Genomic DNA, 21252 nt, shown 5'->3' with positions numbered 1-21252 from the left:
TACTCCATCTGTTCTAATTTACAATCCTTTCATACAATGTCAAATAATAAACGCAGAAGCATTTATAATACCAAGAGTAATGCATCGCTTGCAATCATGAAGCACACAATTTTATTTTTCATAAAATATATGAATAAATACACCAGCATTTTTGAAATAAATTACACTGGAAAATTTATAGACCATTTAGGAATAGGAATACTGGGAAAAACATAATAAGGACCTAGAGAATAAATTTGATTCACCGACGCCAACACACAGGGTATACAAAGCTAATTGACGAAGATGACTGAAACACGCTAAAGAATGGAAAAAGAAAGGGAAGCCGAGTTATTTAACAGAACCTAAGGGATTTAAAATGTAAAGATAATATATAAAGAAACCTTGGGATGATGGGAATTATGAACTGAAGAGACAAAAAAGGTTACCATGAAGGAAAGCAAGGACATAAACAGAGTAAAAGAACCGGAATTGTTAAGACAACTGAAGAAAAAAGAAGTTTGAACCACTATCGTTATTGTTATACTGTGCAATATCTGCCTCGACATTAAAGGACTTAATGGCACCAGTACACATCCATTATCTTTCTTTTTAAAAAGGAAAGAAAATATATTTGGAATTGCACCATCTTCAGATCTCCTTAATATCTAAAGTTGTTTAGCGGGTCATTAGCAGTGAGTCTGATCTTAACGGGACAAGGTTGTCAACCCTGTCTGGTCTGTTATGTCTGTCGAAGGCATGCATTCACGGGCCAATTTGCCTGTTTTGGGGAAGAAAAGAAAAAGGGAAAAAAAAAAGCTTGTTTAAGACTGTCTAATGTGGGCTGTACTTTAGGAAGGTGTACTAACGTTGGTCTAAACAAGTGGGATTTGAACCGAGTTCAATAAAGGAGATATCTTTTTAATTTCAATAATTCCTGAACATTTCACCGAGTCCCATCTGATTTTGAATTTCCATCAGCATTATTCCTTTATCCATAACATTAGTTAATTTTGATCTAAATTAAAAAAAATGGCATAACAAAATTAAATTAGCTCATATATATTTAAAAAAAAAACTTAAATAAACATTTTAAATTCATTTGCGGATTTTTTTTTTTTATTTTTTCTCAGACACATGAGCACCTTATATATTTTATCCTTAACCCAGACTCTCTTGGAATAAGGTGTCGCTATAAGATCCCAGGACACTTTTCTACAACAGAAAACTAGCTGTGACATTATATATCTATTTGTCTACATCCGTCTCAGCTGATTACGCCAAACTACACCCCATCTGCATTTGAAGAATGCCATAGTACGTGATTTAAGAGACGGAAATGAGGTCAGCGTTAAACCATAGGGTGTTCCGTACATTTATAGATTCCACGTCTAGGCGGTGTTTGTTAACCGAATGGACAAAACTCCAAAATGATGAATATGATTCGGAAACTCCAACGTAGATGATGCAGTACGGTTAGTCAAACTATACGTATGTTCTCGAACTCTCCCTTCACTTTTTTTCATCTGCGTCCCTACTATATATGCGATAATCCAGTAACCATAGAAACCAACAACAATGTGAGAACGTTATTGTGAAAAGCATTTTAACCTCTTCATTGAAAAAAATAGATTTGTTGTAAATATGTTATTTATTATGTTTAATTTTATTTTATATAGTCTTATACTATTAATATAAAGTTATCATACATTGTAAATAAAAATGTGATAACAAGAATTGTTATCAATTTCTATTAAATTTAGAAATCGGAGACAAAAGGTTATTTCAACCTGCACTATTAAAGACGTCTATTTAAAATAACAGAAGACAGGAAATATTGTTGGTTCTGCGGGGGGAGGGGGGAGAAACAAACAAAAGAACATTTGATTAAAAGCTGTGTTTTTACGCTTTTCTATATAATAGAAGTTTTCGATTTATTTTATTTATTTTTTTAGCCCACGACGCATAACTTGTGACTAGAATTGAATTCGAAGGAAGCGGTTAAATCACATTGTTCCACTAGAGGTCGCTAGTGAAATAATAACACGAAAAAGCTAAAAGAGCGTCCAGACATGAGGTTACAATCGACCAACCGTATACAAAACAAAGCAAGCTCGCGTCTCACAGAGCTAAGTTGCGGTTAGTTCTACAATAAAGAAAATAAAAGCCACAAATCAATGCGCTAATTAATGCTTTAACAGCTACAAAGGCCTGTACTATCGTGCGCATTCATTAATCATTGACTAAACGTACACATCTTTTTTTATCTTTTCTGCTGTCGAATGTCTTTATAGATAGAATCACCAGGAAACTCGTTTAAAAATATAACTTTATTATATCTGTTAATTGTACTTGTCATATATCAATCTATAGGTTAGAGGTGGTTACCTTTAAATGATATCGCAGTTTTATGCGACTTTTTCACTTCCTTTTCCTGATGAACCAGAAATGTCATACAGTTCGACTCCCCTCTCACCTCCTTCTAGAAACGTCATGACATTTTCAACGAAAAATTTATGTCTTTAAAATTACTATCTACATTTATTTAGATGTTAATTTTCTTAACTTGAATAATTGCATATAATAATATCCAAATACATCATCGAAAAAAAGAAAAAGGCTTCAACTTGGCACCCAGAATTAGTAAAAGAATAGTAAATATTCTTTGTAATTTCATATCCAAGTAGGCAAACAATGTTTACCGTTTGAAAGTTCTTTTAATAATTTCTAATACCAAGATGTGTTTCTTGATTAAGAATTCACTCGAACAAAACTTTCATTCAAACACGATGTTGATGCTTTACGGTATTTTGAATTTCAGCGTAGTCTTTGATGAGCGCTAACAGTTCAAACCAGTTATTGGACCAGTAATATCCTTAATCACAAATACTAATAAAAGGCGAATATATCAGTACTGGACAGAGTTCATATCTTTCAGTAATATATTTACATAATTTTCGATTTTTAATTAAAAAAATTAAAATAAAAAGTTTTTTAACTTAAAATAGAATTTCTTGTGTGAAAATTCAAGATTACAGGTAGGTTCATGCACTTGAACCAGAATCATGAAAGAATAAGAATGAAAAATGGAACACACACAATATCCAGTCCCAAAAATCCTTTCTTTTATTTTGTGCTAATCCTATAAAGTAGTTGATTATACGGTCGAAGCCCGAATAAGGCGAACATCGACAAAATAATTGTTCAGAATATATATATCATACAAAATCATTTTATGCAGTTGATCCACTCTATATATTAATCCTAGTTCAATAAATGACGACATTTCTCAGCTGTAGCTGCAATAATCATTTATTACATTGTGAACTAGCAATAAAAGGAAGAGTGTCGAATTAATAACGAAATTCGCGAAGCTAGAAACTTCATATATAGGCTTGTGCCTTACATCTTCGTCTGTAAGCGTGTAACAGGCCACCGTATTTATCGGATACATCAGGTCCATTGTGGAACCAACCATATTGACCCCCCCCCTCCCCCTCCACGACAAGCTACTAGGGAGATCGTGAATGGGTACTTCACGGTGCTTGGTTTTGCGGTACCATAGTTCTGTTATGATTCAGTTTTTCAGGTGTTTTCTTTACAGTAATTTTAATTTTACCTATGGCTGCCATTATTTAGATATATTTCCCCCTTGGTGTTCAAAACTAAGTAACGTTTATCAGATACTGTAAGTTCTTTCACAAAAATGTTAAGGATTGCCAGTTCCATTATAAGTAAAGATATGAAGAGTCTAGAACTTCCCTCGTCTTCTACATGGGACCGTGATAATAGCATAAACACTGGTTTAAGAAACAAAAATTAACTGTTTTTTTTTCGGGAAAACAAACAAAAAAAATTATAATCATTAATCCTGAAAACAAAGAATGTCCTTATCAACTGCAAAAGAAAGCAAAGGTATGAATGGTACGTCCAAGTCAAATAAACTTGGGGGAAAAAAAAAAAAACTGAAAGACGAAAAGATAAAATGCGCGTGAAACAAAGAATTGCCAGGGAAAAATACATATAATTTTCTATTAATAATGAAATACAAGACTAGAAAGCAGCCTGAGGTAGGTATCAGCTGGAACAAGAATGAATGACCTACTGAGTAATAAACAGTGCGCTTGCTGTTTACAGCAACCCGACCACACACAGTGATAGGTATGACTTCTCTTAGATGCTGGAATTCTGCTGTATAAACTGGTGCCACTAAGACTGACCCCGCCCCTTCTCTCTCCTCTTGCTATTTTCTTCCGCCAAGGAAAAATAGTCCAAGGTTAGATGGGCGTGGGGTTCGATCACCACCCCACAACAAAGAAACCACACGCCAGGTCCTGCGGGTGGAATATTTAGTACGCATGGCGTCTGTGTAGGTGCTGAGAATTACAATAACGATGGCTGTACTATACAATGACTCATTCTTTACCTACATTGCACGCAGTGACCGAATATCTACACATCGTACCCACCCCGTTTATCAATTGTCACAACAAAAACTTTCCTCTTAGATTCTTCAGAGTGATGAACTTCTAATTCTTTGAATTCCAACGGTTTTTTCCCTGCAACAACCCCCCCCCCTCCTCACCGATTCTTCCATTACACAAGAAAATCCCCGAGGCCTCCTGACTTCTCTATTATTTACTAATATTGCTCCTCTTTAACATAACCAGACGTTTTTCAGCTTCCTGTGGGATGGAGTATTGTTTGTTTGGATTAAACACTTCCTCTTCCGCTTCTATCATCTTTCTGAAACTGCACATGGCGTCACTCCGTCTCCCAGCAACAGTGACTTAAGTAGCTTTCTGGAGAATCTCAAATAAGAGTGTCAGTAGTGCCTGCTACTGCACCCCCCCCCCCTTCTAACCCTCACTAAGATCAACAGTATCTTAATCACAGCTTCATTAAGCAACATTAACGGGACTGGTAAAATTAGGAAAAGAAACTTGACCGCTTTTCATTCAGTTTACTTGTGTACTGGTATACACTGAGTATAGTATTTATTTAACAAATTCCCTGCAGGATTTCTTAATTATTTTTTAACAGATCTCTGAGGAGTCAATGTATTCCGATAAATTCAACTACTATAGTAGCAAAGTTATTTCGAATAAAATGGTGTCAGTCTATACATTATATGCAAAAGGATTGGTTTGACTTTTATTGATTTTTTTTTGTTCTCCAATACCTTTTCTTTTTCTTAAATTCTTTCTTTCTTTCTTTCCTTAATTTCTCTCCTTTCTATCTCAACTTCTGTTACTCGTAGCTCACCTTTCTGATTTAACCATAGCTTCATCAAGAAATTTCTGTCTGTAGCAACAAAGATTAAGGAGTTTAAATCATGTATTCCGACAAGAAACATCGAAAGAACATACCTCTGCTATTGCAATAAGTATTTTTAATGAATGGATAAAAAATCTGTTACATACTTTGTGCGACAATTAGATCGAACTCTTAACTGATATAAAATAGATTCTTTCTGATTTGTATATTACTCTTAAAAATCCAACTTTAAAAATTTCAGTGACAGAAATAACATACGTGAACTGAATATAAATAATATGCTGCCTATTTATTAATCGAATATTAGTAGAATGTGTGATGGTATTAGAAATCCTTATCCTCAAGCTTCTCGGCTAATATTGGAGTACTTCGGAAGCCCTTCTTTCACTTACTAATTCTTCCAATAATGCATATACATTGATAATGAAACTTCGTAGTGTACCATCGTGGTAAACTAGGCCCACTTTTTGTAATGTAACACCATCCATTACGTAAAAAATAGCAATCTTGACTAATCCTCCAATGAAAAAAGTGGAGGGGAAAGGTTCAATAACTGAGTTAAATGTTACTAAATCTGGATCCTATCATATTCCGTGATGAATAATTATTTTTTTAGGTGTGTTTATTCTTCAATGAAGTTACAGTGCTAGACAAGATCATATCTCTCTACTTGAAATCATGTATCATAAATCAGGTTGGAAAAGTAAAATTAGCATTTCATGATTTCACTTTATCCGTCAGCTTTCCTTGACATGCAAGTTTATTATCCGATTGGAAAAGCATCTCCGCTCTCGAGCCCACAGACTGTGGGCTTGTATCCCACTACAGCATGGATGTTTGTGTAGATTTTTAGGTGGTATATGATTTTCATCGTCCTGTGTGAGATTACCATGCTTATTGAAGGCTTCAAAAACATTATATTTTGTCTCTAAATCAGGATTTCCAGTTTAACTCACACTTAACCTACTTACTAAAGTGCTACTTAAGTTTACCCCTAGTAATGTACTGTAAGTTTCCAGCATTTCATGAATGAAGTATCATGAAATGTTGGCATTTTTTTTTTATTCATCTTTCACTTCAAGATTTATTCGGAAAGACTATTACTACTGTCACGTATGACTAACTTCTGAAATTGTATTCAGAAACTTCTTCACTTGATTCTGAAGTTTAGACCATTGCAATGTTATTCTATTGATCTCCATCTTATATAACAATAATTCACTAGAACACACACACACACACACACACACACACACACACACACACACACACACACACACACACACACACACACACACACACACACACACACACACACAATTAAGTTCAACAAACACAGCGTAGGTTCACTTTCTGACCATAGCAACCGATGGAGTTCCTGAAGTGTACTCGAGACTTGCTATGTAGGCCAAACAAGCTGATGGGCAGTTTTAAAGTCTGTCACAACCGTCTCCGTGTGCCTGTATCTCAACCCCAAAAACACCCAACTGTCCCTGTATACTGCCCTCCCACGTGTTTCTCGAGGTCATCAAGAAATCTTATCTTGTGAAGGCCTTTCACTGTGGAAGAACGAGCTGACCTCTTCTCTTAATACAGCTTGACTACGTTAACGATGATCGCCGACTAATGAGACTGTTAATAAAAATTTACCTTCCGAAACTAACACAGAAATCTGGCACTGTTTCAAGGTCCATAGACTCGTCAGGTGACTACTGAATTTCCCACGGTTAATTAAAATGAACATTCATTCAGTAGCTTATCGGCTTCCAAAACAAAAATTTCTGCGTTTGTATCTACACATTTCTGGCGTGTTATAAACATTACCTTTATATTAGACCGTTTCTGTATATATATATAAACCACGAACCAGTGCATATACTGGGATGGCTAGAAGAAGGAATGTTAAATAGAACCATAGAAAATTAAATTACTATTATACAATTAATCACCAATGAATTAAAGCTTTCAAGTTTTGTATTTTAACTGTGAAGAATGGAAAATATTTCCATTCACCCGATTGGCACGTTTACGTAACTGATGGCTGAATTGGAAGCGTGTAGTCCTTAGTCAGGTAAATGTGCAGGAGAAGAGCACTTAGGTGACCCATTTCTTAACAAAGAACGTATTTCCTACAAGAATTGGTAATAAGACTATTATTAAAAGTAAATAAAAAGTCAGCAGTTTTATTTCTGAAAATAGAGAAATGCGTATGTGCAATGAAATCTCAGGAAAAGATTAAAAGTAAATTAGTTCCAGAAGACAACAGGATTTGATTAAAATATAACAATTAATTATATATTTCCGAAAAAAATTCGTAAATAACTGGCATTAATAAATAATAATCCCGTCATGTGATCTAATCATCAACTATTCATTTATTCCTATAGAGATGAATTCGATTAGCTGCCAAAAATATAAATTTAATGGCGTTGTCTGGGGAAGGGAAAGGAAGGGGTTTATTTTCCACTCATCAAAGAAGCAGTAAAGTAAAAGGAGAGTAACCTCTTCGCGTAGACAACAACAGGAACTTTACTTGAATTACGAAATCGTCAAGGTGACAAAAGATCTCTTGTTCTAATTTCCTATCCCTCTCCCCCCAAAAAAAGAACAACGTTGCAAAATTTGATATTGAGAAACTTGTTTGTCCCAGTATGTTAAGAAATGTCTTGTTATCTGTTTGTTATTTCTGCATGACAACATTTCAACGAATCTCGTTGTTTGATCAGCAACTAGGTAAAGAAACAAATTATGGAAAATGGTCTCGGTGGCGTATCTTAATATACTACAGTGTTTAGCAACCCTATAATTAAACACTGATATGTTCCTGAACAAAGTGAAACTAAAATGTATCTACTTCTTCTTCTTGGCTTCTCGTGTTAGGCAACTGTTTGCCTGTAACGTTTTCAGGGGTTTAAAAAGTCTTCTGCCCATCTCCTTCTGGATCTTCCTCTTGAATGGTGTCCCTTTGGTTTATATTTCCAGGCAATATTTGGCCATCTGTCCTCGTTGATTCTCTCTACGTGATTTTTCCAGTTCTTTCTATAGTTTGTGATGTCTTCTGTTATGTTAATTATGGATAACTGTTTTCTTATTTCTTCATTTCTTATCTTACTAAAATTTATAAAAGTGTTATTTGATCATCCATATACTATTGTAAAGAAGCAAAAATAGGAAAAAGAAAATTGACTTGAATATACAATCAAGATGATCAAAACGAAAAAGATTTCAAAACTATGATTTACTGTATGGGGTAACCTTTTCTTTCCATCTTTTCTATTCTATATTATCTTAAAATGACTTTCTGTTTACATCTACATGAAGGACTACAGTTATTATTTAAATAATTGAAGTGATTAAACAACTAATAGCTAATAATAGCTATGAGTTAATAATAATAATAATAATAATAATCAACAATAATAGTCAATAATAATAATAATACTCGAGTTAATAAACAGCCATCTGCACAGACACGTCCAAAGATGTAAATTAAGTTTGCATCCAAAAATACACTAAGTTAATAAAATGATTACATTATTTGTACTAATTAGCTTTTTCATATAATTATATTCTCATCAAAAAATTCCGACGGATTCATTCTCGCACATAATAGTCTTGTTTAACAAAATATAACATCCACTGATAATGTGGCAATGCAAACAAGTAGAGAAATAAATAAATGGTAAGTACTCTTTTATCACAGGTATGCCCATTAATCAAAAGTAGTCGTTATGGTATGTATAACTTTTTTTTTTGGTACATTTCTTCTTTACACTGGTATTCCTTATCACGAAGTTATCTCACTAAAGTCTAACATAAGTCGATATTATCTAATCCAGTTACCAAACAGATTTTTCTTTTGCAAGAATGTATTTAATACTGACATTGTATAATTTCAACGCCACATTCTCTTCCCCTGGACAACTTCCCCCCCAGACACGTACTTAATTCCCGAGGTGCGCTAACCAGAAATTACCATGTTAAAATTGTAATTTGTCTTTTTTATAAAAGACTTTAATCACACACAGTCACGCTTAGAAAGAAAGCTTCCAGTCTCCGTGATGTAATTATTGAATGGTCACTTAAGACAAGACAGCAGTGCCCTCCGTAAAGAATACGGGCATGTCTCCATAGGAGAAAGAAGTGGTGGTAGTTTGGGAGGAAAAGCAACGGGGGGGAGGAGAACTTCACAGATACAAAATGAGACTGTCTATTGTTCATTGCAACCTTGCTCAAGTAATGAGGCAAATTATTGTTTTGGTACTAGGGAAATAATTTTCTTTGCAAAATTTGTGCTTACTGGACAGCAAAGGGGTGTGTAGGAATGTAAAGTTGTAAGTGCATAAAGGGATAATTAGCTGTTAGAGAGAACGATCAAAAACTGATCTTCAAATAGCAATATTCTCGTCTTTTCAATTTCGCTAATACCCTTCCAGTAGTGGTTTCTACAATGTCTGCGATATTCCGTTCTCCCTCCCACCCAATAAAAATTCTTCATAAAAGGATATTGTCTGTGGAAATAAAGAATAAACTTCTTTTTTTTTTTTTAAGTGGGAGGGATGAGATTTATAAATCCCTCTGCAAGGCATAGATTCCAACAAGACATACAGTGTCTAATACAGTCATATATTGAAGCACTTCTATCAAAGACTTTCTGTTTTATATTTCAAGAAATATATGTCTTAACCATTTTTTTCTAAATATTCTCCTGCCCCTTAAACAATAGGAGGTGACTGTTTCAAATTTCATTAAACAGAACCACTGAAGCATAATGGAATTTTGTCGCTTCAGGCCTTAGAGCAACGTACAGACTATGAGAAAATTCTTCAGACTATCAACAAATGAATTATCCCTATAACGGATGGACGGTAAACACGTTATCAGTGGAACAGGTTGTTTTAGACATTCCTAACTCCAACTCACAAGAAGAAAAGTCAATTATGCATATCATATCGAGTTTTTAGTTAAGATATGAGTGGCTCTTTCATTCGTAGAAGACTCGAGTAAGTAACGAACATATTCTAACGGTCATTTAAATGTTTACATGCCACTAGGAGAGGACTTGCATTCCTGATGGAATCCATTTCCTCAGCATATTTTCTTGTCCGTTACCTCGGGCGACTGATCACCTTGTTGCCGCTTTCTCTGCTGTGGGGGCAATTTTTTTTTTTTTTTTTTTTTTTTTTTTTTTTTTTTTTTTTGAGGGGTATTCAAAATGTTTATCATTTACTAGTAACTATAATATACAACCTTTGTTAGACTTTCTGGGCAGAAGTTTGACCTCCAGATTTAAAAGTTCATTGCAAGATCCAGTTTGTAAAATGGGTCATCCAGTAAGGCAAGGGTATTTGAGGGGTGGTTTCATTAGAATTATAAAAACGTAGTTCACCGCAATTTACTGTGCTTGAAATAGATGGAAGGAGAAACTAATTGAAACGAGGGAATTAATGGATTGCATGACTAACTTTCAGAGAGAATCCTGACTAAGGAAAGGAGATGCAATAAAAAATTAGAAATAAGTGGACGAAATCAAAGAAGTCGTTAAGATGTCGTATTAGGTTGCATTTAAGATTACACTTAGAAAATAGCAGAGCGGTTTCATGCACCTAAGAATTTTATTTTTGGGGGGGGGGGGGGGTTATAGACAAATTAACTCCGAAGAACATGAAATGAAAGATCAGAATAGCATGATATGAACACTTTCCTTAAGTAAATAGTTATTTCCATCGCACTTGTTTATACATGTGTGTGTTTAACGTGAGAGCTCCTAGAAATATGTTATGCAAATCACAGTTTCCCAAAGACTCGATGTTGTAATAGTGGATGGGATTCCTGACAGGATCGAAAGTATTTCAAAATTATTTAAGAGAGTTAACTAATCCATAATACGGTGGAAATGAGTAGTCCAATTACTGTCCTATTTTTGGACATTAATCTAAAATCAGACCACAAAATTTTTCAGCAGATCAGATGCAAGTACTGTTTAAATAAGATTCGGATACTGCTGCAAAAGAAAAAAGTGTACCGACTGAACCGGAAAAAAAAAAAAAAAACAGTTATGTAATCATCGAGGGATATGTGAGTTAACGAAAGTAAAGAAAACTCTAGAATTCATGCGCATATATGGTATTCACATCTAGATTTAAGAGGAAGGTTCTATGGGTCATGCACCTTCTATAAGTATTGGTTTCTTGCCAAGGACTATAGAGTAGCTGAATCGCACTAAATGCGAGACTAATAGATCGCTTATAGATTATACTTTATCAATGTCAGACAGGGATTTTAGCGAGCAATATGTTTTTTTTTTTCTTCTCTCTTTCTCCACTCCTCTCAAATATGTTCCATCTATATTTGCATCTTAGCGAGTCTCATACATCTTCATGTAATAACATAATTTAGTTTAACTACGACGGATGTGACGCAATTCTTGATGTTTCTATGGCAACAGTGGGTTTACACTAGCAACATGAATGATGAAACGACCATCTCAGACGTAAGTGCGCTCTCCACTATTCCAAACGGTGTTCGGGTTCAAATTTACGTCAGAAAAATTTGGACCGCGTTTTTTACCGGTGGACGCGTTATAAGCGTGGCGGAGAAGGGAACAGTGGAAACAGAGAAATCGCATAAAATTTCAATTCTGAGGGATTTGTGTATTTCGATTTGTGCGTTTCCTTTGACGCGCTACAACAGTCGAAGTATTGGTTTGTGAAAATCATATTTAGGAATCTCCACCATTTTGTTCTTTCATTTATTCTCCCCCCCTCCCCCTCCTTCCATTGATTAAATAAAACGTGATTGCACCAATTATGCTTATAATGGGTTATACAAACATTCATACAAATCTTAGCTTGATAATGAAATATCAGTGTTCTGGATGACCTCAAATCTTAATGTTTGGGCCATCTACATTTTGTTTTCCCATTTGAGAAACCTTGCAATGCATAAACAAACAAAATTTCTAAAACATCTAGTAAGAACTCTTTCAAAAGCTAATCTAGTAAAACTTTAATGTTGTAAACATTAAAGTTTATCCTTTCTCGTTTCTTTTGGTACTGTCCACATTTCTAAACCAATGATTCTTAACCAATGGATCAAGGATTTCTACTAAGACCCATCACACGCTTTTCTGGAACAAATAACTTGTAAATGAAAAAATATTAGCGCCAAAAGCGAAATTTTTTAGCACACACACATACACAATTTTTTTTCCTTCTGAAAAACAGGATCACCGCACGTTGCAAGTATCTTGAAATAATATTAATCCACCATTCCTTTATTATAGTTTAAGAATCCATCTATATATAATATAAACAGCTACAATACGACGTTTACGTCCTTGAAAATCAAATTTCCAATTCCTCACTCACTAGTTAAAACCCTTCCCATTATCCATCTGTAACTGTTGCTTATAACTTATGCAGAACACTATCCAATGCTTTAATCAATGTCCATATACAGCTTGTTGTTTAGGACTGTCTGGCGTGCAGAGACAGCCACACCTTCCATAAAAGTCATCCTGTGCATTTTTATGAATACTATTTCGCATTACCAGTTATCTTCAGTTAATTGGTTACGTCTTCAAACTCTTCCGTATATCAATACGTTTAACATTAATTACAGTTAAGAATCTGTCAATTTGTTTTACTTATTCTTTCTCGTTAACTTAGCTAACTGCGACTTTACTGTGATGAGCTGCCTTTTTATTTATTTATTTATCTGTCATTTACGAAGTGTATATGAGTCCCTTTTAATCCTAACCTTGTGATTGAAGTCAGTTAATTTTCATACTTAGTACAGTACGAAACAATAACCGTAACAAATTAAATGAGAAAGAAAACAGATGTCCTTGAACAATGATCAGTAATGCCTGACTTTGTTGAACAGTCTGCAATACATGTCATTGTCAACTGACAACAATAGACTCGTGCGTTAGCACGTGATCATATTACCTAACATATATTGTTGTACGTTATTCTGACACGCAACCTCCAACTAGCAAAGTTCCCATAGTATTTAATTGAATTTCCTCGCGAGATGTGGCCATGAAGTTGCAATCACGTTAATGAGCTATACAACACTTTCGTTAGAACTACTATTAGAATACTATGCTGTAGGCAAAATAGATATTAAATTCCTATGAACTTTACAACGAAGTTATTTTATCACTATGTTCCATATTGTTTCTATGAGGGAGTTCGCAAGGTCAATATAAGTAACTGCAGGATCGTGGTACAAATAAATAGTGAAAATAAAAATAAAAAAAGAAAGAAAAGAATGCCAACTATCTAATGGCTTATAAGGATGTTTTCTCAAGGCTCTTTACTTGGTGGTCACAAAGTTAAAGAGCGATAGACCACATCTTTTAGATTAAGGAGTTCATAAACCACGTTATTCCTGGTGAAAATTGGAGTCCTGCAGCTTACAGACCATTTAACGTCTTCCCGTATGAAATATGATCAGATATCAATGTTTTATGGTCCATTTGATAATCGGCTCTTCTATAATAAAGCTGTTGTACGGGACTATAAAATCGGCAGCCGGGGGTTGGTATCCCGCATTGCATGCAGTTTAAGGAACTACGTGAAAACAACTTCTCTGTAAAGGTCCGCGAGTGACCTCGAACTTTTTACATTCAAGTGTAAAACGATCAGTCAACTTATAGGGCCAGGTCAGCAATATATAATTCTTTTCTTCCAAACAAAAGGAGGGGGTAAAGAAGAAGATGGGAGGGCTGCTGCCTTCGAACAATCGTGCGTCTTAGACAGGATTCCGATCGTTCAATAACCAGACAGGGCAATAACAACTTTACGAGATTATTTTTTATCCCTCTTCATTAGTAAGAGCTTAAATAATTTAAGAAAGAGAAACTTTTTTTTTTTCTCTTATTTAATCTGTCGAACGAGTTCCGAATAAACGATGATTCCAGAGCTATGATAATTTATTAAAATTGGTGACGATGTAGCCAGGACTGGTGGCACTTACAGTGACAACTATCATTAATTCTGTAAGATATTAATCGCGCTGACGTAATGAACAAAAACAGAAAACAACAAGGAAAAATTTATAGGATCCTTGTCAGAATGGCCCGAAGCAATTAAACAAGAGTTACAAGGAAAAAATCTTTGCCATAGAAACCTGGGCTACATACGGGGACTTTCTCTGCTTTCAGTAACGTTTCTGGCACGTGTCCAACATAGATAAACAGAGCAGTTCGCTCTCTGTATAACAGCAGACTTGCACAAATTTGAACTAAATATCAATAACATTTCTTTCTCTCTCTCTCTGTCTCTCTCTCTCAGTATCGAAAAACCAACCCACTTAAATTTTAGAGGAAGCTGCATTGGAGAAACTTTATAAAGTTTCTCCAATGCAATTAAAAAAGTCAAAAAGAGTCCAAATTGTCCCCCCCCCCATGCAGACTAAATTATTGATATTGAAAAGATAATGTCGCTGCATTATCTTTTCAATATCAATAATTATAATAACTGTAACGAAAAAAAAATAGCTTTTGCAAAATATGTGTTTAATTTTAACTAAAGAGCAGCTATCAGTATTAAAAACAAAGGCAGTTAATAAAAATTAGATGCGAAATCTAATTGTTTATAGCTTGCTTTTCAACAGTTTTTTTTAAATAAAACACTTTTTTAATCTTTTGAATATTTCAAATCGTAAGAATAATTCTCATAAAAAATAATATAAGCCAAAGCTATCAGTCATGTATGAATTAACACAGTTGTATTAACAGGATATCGCTATCGTGTTTTTGTTTTTTTTTTTGGTGGGGGGTGGGGATTTATATTCACTATTTTTTTGTGAACTAAAATAGCGCAGAACCAATATTGAATTTGCCAAATACGACATAGAAAAATTTTTAAATTCTGTCACTATATCATCAATATAGTTAGTAATATTGTGGTATAATACCGACCGTGGTCATACCTGCCTTAGCTTTATTTCTTAAACAAATCCACCCAAAATCAACATCCCACCTAGAATAGTTAATATCACGCTTGTTTTTAAGACAAAATTGCTATTTGTAATCATCGGTACAATTTTTATTCTTGAGAGTTGCCATAAGGATAATATGAATTTAATTCCTTATCCAATAATTAACACTCAGAAAATTTAATTAATTTCATCAAATTAGTTAATATTTGACGTCATTGGCATATATGTTTTATTAAACATTTTGTGAATTATAATAATATTATAAAATGATGTAATATATATCTGACAGCAAACTAAATAATCAAGTGTTATTATTTTGTTGTTTTTAAAATAAATTATCGCAGTTCCTTGTGCATATCTTTTCGTTATATCAGTGCTTAGCTACTTTTTATCATTTTGAAATGTCACAAGAATTCCAACTGGGATAATAAACAGACCACCGTTTTGAAAACACAATCCGAGCAAATGAGTTCCCTTCTGCTGATCTTTTAGGGTAACTTCCTCATGTTCATAACTCAAAGAAGTCTTGCAGTCTTCATGGATGAATCACATTATCACTTTTAGACGGTCGGACCGCATTCAAGGTGACGTAATTGTGTCACTGACCCAGCAACATCTCTCTCTTTCTGTCTGTCTGTCTCAATGAAGACAGGACTTAAAAAAAGAATCCGATGCCAAACACCCAAGGTTCCTCGACACGCATTCCTGTTCATCTATCATCCTGGCGACTGTGTGTTGAAACAGATAGAGTCGCGAACAAAGCTTGCAAAAAGTTCACCGAATCAACCAGTGTTCATGGCCAACTGCACAGATCCAGTCACAGTTCAGCAGCCTTTAACATGACAGTCAACTAATATAGCTCTCTTTCGTATTCCAGTAAAATTTCGATTTCCTTCATAAACTTTATACAAAAGCTAACTGAAATTACAATAATTATTCCGAACAATAACATTATTACTACTGTTGGTTTAATCCGAAAGGGAAGATATTTTTTATCTGTTATTCTAATAAAATCGCCTCGCAATTAATTTATTGTTTTAATGAAATAATTAAATACAAATATTAAGTGTAGATTTCATTATCCGCTGTCAACTAAGTAAGGTCAAGAAAAGTCTGTTTTCCTCCATCTTAATGTTATAATAAACAGAATTTTTTCCTATTCTAGTCATTCGTAAAAAATAAGTTGAAAGCAAATGAACTTATTTTTTACGAATGACTAGAATAGAAATTTAATTCATTATTTATATAGCGTGCTTAACAGATGAATATTCTGAAACATGATCGAAATAGATACAGAATCGAAAACATTGAACAAATACAAATATACTTTCTACCTGGGGGGGGGGAGAGATGCTAGCTAATCACTATATAAATGACATCGCGGATTGGATTGGGTGGAACCAAACGGATCGTTCGCTGACGGCAATATTCGGAAATTCTGTTGAAAATATCAACGTTTTTTTGCTAATATTCGCATTTTCACAGTTTCATCTTTATTCCAACAAATATACGAGTATACACCTCAATCTACTGAAGTAAGTATGCAATTATATAACAACTACTGACTTACTGTAAATACTATGATTTATTATTTGGCAGAATACTTAAGTTTTGTTTATTTTCGACCGAATATTTAGTAGAGATCATCATTATTATTATTATCAAAACAAGCCCTATAAAACTCAAAGAGCTACCATGCTCGTTTAGAGTAGGCTTTGATAAACATCCATGTCAAAGGTGGGATTCGAACAAACAACTTGTTGGTTGGAGAGTGGGTGTGCATCCACTCGGCCAACCAGGCTGATTTTTTATGAAAAGCTGTAAACCTATTGCGCATTTATTGCTGATGATAGGCTAAAGTTAGCTGAAAACCCACTTCAGATCAGTAAGCAGAATAGTGGTTTCACACCGGCGGAGTTTTTTTTTTCCCCATCTAATTCGCTTTCCTTTAGTTTATTTTTCCTTAGAATAGCTGTTGAGTTTTTTCCTTTAGCACAATTCCCTTTGAAGCATAATAGCAGTGCCGTAGGCAGAGACTGGTCAAGGTTAGGGCACCATCCACTATGAAAAAATATAACATAGAAGGAAACAAACTACCCATGGCGTCATATTTTTTATCATTACAAATAATAATAATATAGACTACGCTTTAAAATGAAGTAAGGAAAACAAAGTAGGGAAATTAGTATTCTGCTGGACATGATGAAAACACAAATAAAAGATTAAAATATATATATATGAATTGGGAGGAAAGAAAAATGTTATCGATATGTTCAACACCTGAAGCGAAATGAATAGTTATCCACATACACGTAATGAGTAATAAGAAGGGAGGGGGAAAAAAAGAAAAATAAACGACACGTGTATATGTCGCGTAAAAGGAAAGTAGGCATGATGACAAATTACACGTCCAAAATGCGAACGCTCATAAGTCCTCCCTCCCACTATCTGGCTCGCGAAATGCAGTCTTCATTTCGTTTTCTTGCGAAATTCGCCATTCCCCTTGTTCCGGTGCCATTAACTAAGGCTTTTAATGACTTTCTTCATCGCCTGTATTTTTAGGTAAGGAGCTCCAGGGTTTAGTGCTCGTGGATGAGATGAGGTGATGAAAAAAAAAAAAAAAAAAAACATCCAAACACGGAATTGACACTTTTCGAAAATGATTTTAAGAGAAATTTGCTTATAACTTGTGATTATTATTATGAAAGATGTCATGAGAATGGTTTCGGGAAATCACTAATATTCCTTCGTTTATTTTATATCCCCGCTTTGCACTATCTCGTGCTGATTGTTTTGATCACGGTGTCCTCTCGTTCACTCTCCCATATAAAATGAGTTTTTTTTTCCAGCTCTGCTAGTTAAAATAATAAATTATATCTTTAAACAAAAAACTTCTAACAGCCAATATTAGAAGTTTGTCAATATAGCTAGTCAAAAGCTAGGCTTTGGAATTTTATAAGAGCTATTCAGCTGAAGGGTGAATAAGTCGGTATCATAGGAAATGGTTGGGATTTCCCCTTCTAACTAGACAAAACCGGCCGAAGTACACACACGTCAATATAGGATTGGCATCGGATTAATCTGTATTATCATAACGATTAGACTGACAAATTGTTTGAACTGAACAAGAGAATGGGCATAATATTAAGATGAGAGAGTTAACAAACGGCTTTGCAGTTTATTCTTTTTTAATTATCAATTTTTCATGCTATTAAGTTCTTACAGTGAAGAAAATAACGGTATCTCTCGCTCTCTGTTTGAGAGGGGAGGTGAATTTCAGGATGTAATTTTGCCTAAAAATTGAATTGCATGTATATTGTGAATATTCCGAAAAATATTTTTATCTGCTCTATTAATATTTAAAATACTTCTTATTGTTGTTTATATTTGATTGAAGTCAATCGCATCATTTGAAATTACTTCACTAAATTGTGTGTGTCAACGTATATTGAAATTCTATTCTGCTCATAAATCTCGTGGACAGACAGCGATACGAGATAGTATCGTATTGTGATATGGAATTACGCAAGTACGTTAGTAGAGGTCATCTGCGAGATTATCACTATCGTTGAGTTGCTAGCAAATGCAAATAAGCGGTCTACCAACTCTATGTAAGAAATGTTATGTTTAGACGGAGATATGGAGCTTATATCAGCAAAGAATAATAACGGCGATGAGTAGTGTATCTTTCGGATTTGCCATCACCGAAGTGATGGCAAATATAAACAGTACTGCGGTGATCAGTGGAACGTTTGCAATCATCTGAATATTACAAAATGTTCAATAATTTCCACGTTTCGCAGAATGGAATGTTTTAAACTTAATTAAACTTAATAAGACTTAAGACATACTAATAGGAAATAACTATTATTCAATAGTACTAAAGAAACATTTGGAATTCATTGGTACTCTGTGAAGAACGAGTAAAAATGTAATAAGAAAAAATAATAAACTTCAGCACGTATTTAAAAAAAAAAGAAGAAGAAGAAAAGAAAGGGAGATATGGAATATAATTTAGAAGTGTAAAACCCAAAAAAATAGCAGATACGCCAACATCATGAGAGCGCTAGGAAGGGGAGAAGAACAGAACAGTATACAGACGACACACAACACCAAGATAAAAGTGGTCGAAAATATTAGAACAACGTCCTTTACCCACCCAACAGACATCACCGCCAATCTGACAGCTAACAAGGGCAGTCAGATTACAGGATTTGGCGGCTATTTCTGCTAGAAGATTGGTTTCGTATATCACACACACACACTCCTGTGAAAAAGGATCCTTATCCACGAGTGAGATACGCATCTGCTTTGGAGATAAAACAAAAGCCACCCTCCCTCACCCCCCTCGTTCCGTCTCACAGGCACGCGCGTGAGTGTGCGTTCGTGTCATTTTTCACGTGATGAGTAAAGTGGGTCAAATTTTATTTCTGTACCAGGGATAGGATGGTATTTATATGGTCTGTTCTCATGCCTACCTTCAAGGTGGCTGGAGGAGCTAGACAGAAATGACACTTCGAATTCCAAGATACCTATTCTGGGGCAATACCAACGTCTAACCTCCCATTCTTAGGATGGATGGCGAATATTAACACCAATAGAGTTGGCACAGACCATATTCTCCCTCAAGTGAAAATGAAACTAGATTTTTTTTTTTTTTCTTCTAAAAACATACAGTAAAGTGTTTTCATAAATCCGGCAGTCCTGCAGAGACTAAACATTGTATTTTTCTTCAAGCCACATTAGGCTTTCCAGTAAGGGCGATGGTCACACACAAGGTGATGATAAACATTATCGTTTCACCTTCACAAACATTCAATGCCAGAGTGGGATTCGAAACTATAATTTATATATATATATATATATATATATAACTCTAATCCAAAAAAGGTTATGAGCCTACAGTACATTATCACGTGGGTGAGCTAAGGATTTTTTTTTCTAATTTTTTTTATCAATGTTTTATGTATTTTTGTATGCTTTATTCATTTTTATACAATCCAGGAACCTTGCTCTAGAGACCAAACATAGAACTTTTCAAGCCACTTCAGGCTTGAAAAAGCTCCTTTTTCTTCCAATAAGCAGAACGGTGGTCATACACTGGGAGAAGAAATTTATCTCCCAAACCAGAATGGCAAATAAGCCTACAAAAAATTGTTTGATATCATAAAAACTTACACCTATTGTGCAGTATCACCGGACCCAATCAACAAAATAAAATAAAACAAAGGGGCTAACGTTCAACTTACAATTTAAATTAGTCATTTACAAAAAAAAAATTCTTTTAACGAAATTCGAAGGGGGAGCAATTTGAAAATTGCTCCCCCTTCTCCACTTCATAATTTACAATGGCACAAGCTAATAATTGAAAGTAATCTTGTATATTAACCACACAGAGGATGAGATATTACAATGCTATACAGTTTCAGGCGATCTTTCTCTCTCTCTCTCTCTACCGACCTCTTTTAATCTAAATGACTGCATATTTTCAAAGAAGTCTTCCTCTCTCTTTCCCCAAATATGTTTCCAGACGTTAATGCAATTTTATAATCTTACGAGTGCAGAATCGTCTAGAATACTGCTACTTGAATCACAACACATTTTTTCTCCTCTTTCTTCCATTTTTTTTTTTCGCTCGAGGAGATTTGCTACTTGTTAAAGTGCACGTGGCCGGTTGCTAGGTGGCTATCTTCAAGACCTGCGCATGGAGATTTCCCAGTAGAATAAACAGGTTCTCTGATGATCATTCATCATATGCCATCATTCAGAACCGACCAGCATCCGCCCACATAAAACCTACTTTCAGGAGCAATATGCATGAAATGGCTCTCTCTCTCTGCTTTATCCTAGTCCCATTTAACTAGCCTGACAAGCACTTGAACTCAATTAAGTTTAATTTTCCTATTTTTACCTCTTATGTAATAGTAGGTTGTATGCTTTGTAAAGGATAATTAATCCATATTAAGGATCATCGTCATTTTTGCATGTTCACCTGAGTTTCCACGGAAGACATGCGTAGTACAAATTGCTGTAAAAAGAACTTCA

At 34.6% G+C, this 21252-nt stretch overlaps 1 protein-coding gene across 3 annotated transcripts in view; it reads right to left on the bottom strand.

Annotated features, from left to right (window-relative positions):
- Window positions 1–21252, bottom strand: part of LOC150103262 (FH1/FH2 domain-containing protein 3-like) — a 469484-nt gene that overhangs the window by 313954 nt on the left and 134278 nt on the right. The window lies entirely within an intron of this gene.

This window comes from Typopeltis vanoorti, chromosome 9 (genome assembly GCF_054136105.1).
Source record: "Typopeltis vanoorti isolate ZY-2024b chromosome 9, IOZ_Tvanoo_1.0, whole genome shotgun sequence".
NCBI lineage: Eukaryota > Metazoa > Arthropoda > Arachnida > Uropygi > Thelyphonidae > Typopeltis > Typopeltis vanoorti.
Note: the sequence above shows the minus strand (reverse complement) of the source record. Positions and strands in the feature narration are given on the sequence as shown.